Source organism: Schistocerca nitens, chromosome 5, assembly GCF_023898315.1.
Source record: "Schistocerca nitens isolate TAMUIC-IGC-003100 chromosome 5, iqSchNite1.1, whole genome shotgun sequence".
NCBI lineage: Eukaryota > Metazoa > Arthropoda > Insecta > Orthoptera > Acrididae > Schistocerca > Schistocerca nitens.
In genome coordinates, this window is record NC_064618.1 from 520,198,258 (window position 1) to 520,200,724 (window position 2,467).

Consider the following 2,467-nt stretch of genomic DNA (forward strand, 5'->3'; position numbering starts at 1 on the left):
GAAAGGCAAAGGTCTCGGGTTCGAGTCCTCGTCAAGCACACTCTTTTAATGTGCCAGGAAGTTTCACATTGTCTGTGATTGATTGTTCTTTTCTAAAGCCAGCCTGTTCTTCACTAATGAGAATTTAAAGACGTCTGACAACGCGCTCTACCTTTGTAAACAGTACGCTGTAGAGATTTCTGAAACCAAGAGTAAAGTGATGGCTTTCTGCTTTAAAGATCAGATCCGAGTGGATAATGTAATTTTGGAACATGTGTCAACCTTCACTTATTTGGGATGTCAAAATGGTTTAAATGGCTCTAAGCATTATGGGACTTAACATCTGAGGTCAGCAGTCCCCTCGACTTAGAACTACTTAAACCTAACTAACCTAAGAACATCATACACATCCATGCCCGAGGCGGGATTCTAACCTGCGATCGTAGCAGCCGCGTGGTTCCGGACTGAAGCGGATAGAACCGCTCGTCCACAGCGGCCGGCCTTTGGGATGTCAAATTGTCTTGACAGTAATGGAGATCTGGAGGAAAAATTGGCTGGATTTAGAAATGGATGGGGCACAGTTCATAATGTATTCAAAAATAAAACCATAAAACTTTATAAAACTATGGATCTTCCTACACTTCTTCATGGGAGTGAATGCTGGATACCTTCAAGAAGAACGTCAAGTAAAATACAAATTGCAGAAATGAAATTTCCAGGGAAAACAGAAGGCTGCTGACGGCAGATCACGTAAGAAACGAAAGAGTGCGACGAGAACTAAAAGAAGAGTCAGAAGAAAGCAGAATAAACAGATACCGCAACACCTGTTAAGAATACGTAAAAAATGGACAGTAAACGACATCCCAAGCTAGCCTTAGTTTAAAAACCCTTAGGAAGAGTAGGTATTGGAAGACCTTAGAAGAAAGGGACAGACAATTTGTGAATACAGAACCAGATCAATGCCTAATGCATGAAGTGAAGAAGGAGATGCTCAACATTTCTACCACCGAGAAGAACCGTGTTACTCACAATTTCGCCCTTCAAAAGTAATATAAAATAAACACACAAAATTATTTATTGAATATCAGGAAAATAGTTTTTCAAAACTGGAAAGAAAACATTCGTGTATTAATACGGTGCTATTAGAGCCAGTAGTCTCGTTCGCTTTTCCTCATTACTCGTATGTGAGTGCCAAGTAATAAAATCTGTACAAGAGAGAGTAATGATTATTTTACATAGAAGAGGTAGTGTTTCCCTCATCCGTGAATTAAAAGTAAACGAAAAGGAAAGTTAGAGTGAACGTCAGGTAATATTCTACTTAAATCTCAATCCGAAGATTGGTTGGCAGCAATTTTTCTTCTCCACTGTTCTCTGTTCCCTGTTAGTAATAAAAACCCGTACAACAAAGAGCAATGTTTACGTTACACAGAGAACGTATGCGTTTCCTTTCACCCATGAATTGGAAGTTAAACAAAGGGAAGGTCAGAGTTTAAGTCCCGTAGAGACAGAGGCCATTAGAGACGCAGTACGTAGATAAAGAGGTGTAGGGTAGAATGTACAAGTTATTCTTGTTGGTGGCAATTGTAAGAAATAGGAGTATGGCTTCTCCTGGTTTCTACTTGGATCCTTAAGAAACGACAAGTTCACTGGAGTCGATCAGAGCTCGGTCTCAGGGAGGATGGGGAAGGAAACCGGCCATGTCCTTTTCAAAGGAACCAACTCAGCATGTGCCTCTAGCAGTTTAGGAAAGCGTGGCAAACTTAAATGTGGATGGCCCGACTGAGGTATGAACCACCGGCTCCCGAATATGAATCGCATGTTCTACCTTTGCAGGCACAGAATCAAAGTGAGGCAGTGGGGTGTGTTCATGATGATCGTGAACCCGCCTAAAAACAGTTTATTAAAAGCCTTTATATTTTCAAGTATACCAATTTATAAATTTCTCATCTAGCTTTCACAGCAGCATGAAAACTACAAATCTGGAAATGGCAAGAAATTCTAGAAATTACGAGCTACGTTTAACACAGTATGCCTTTCAGTTACTTGCATGAGGGCCTGCCCACGTGGAGAAGCTTGCGGCTTGGCTGCCTGCGCGGAATGCGCACATTCACACGGAGACCGTATATGCTATCAATAACAAATCCGACGCGGTCCCTGGTGAATAATTGGGGTGAAAAGGTTAGAAGGGAACAGGGTGGAAAAGAGTGAGGAAGGAAAAAATTACTTCCAGCCGCACGGGGCGTTGCAGCAATGCAAAGGCGAGAGCCGAAAAATTTATGCTGGACTGGAACTCAAACCCGGTCGCTCCACTCCTATTTTTTTTTCTCGGTATTGTTCGTTGCGTTTGGTGTGGGCGGACAACACATGATATCCTTTCAAGTTGATCGTGAATTTCTTTACTCAGTTTTTTTTATTACAGAGGGCAACCAGCCTAAGCAGCCCTCTGACCGCATACGCTGAGCTGCCGGCAACCGCCTCGGTCATCCAG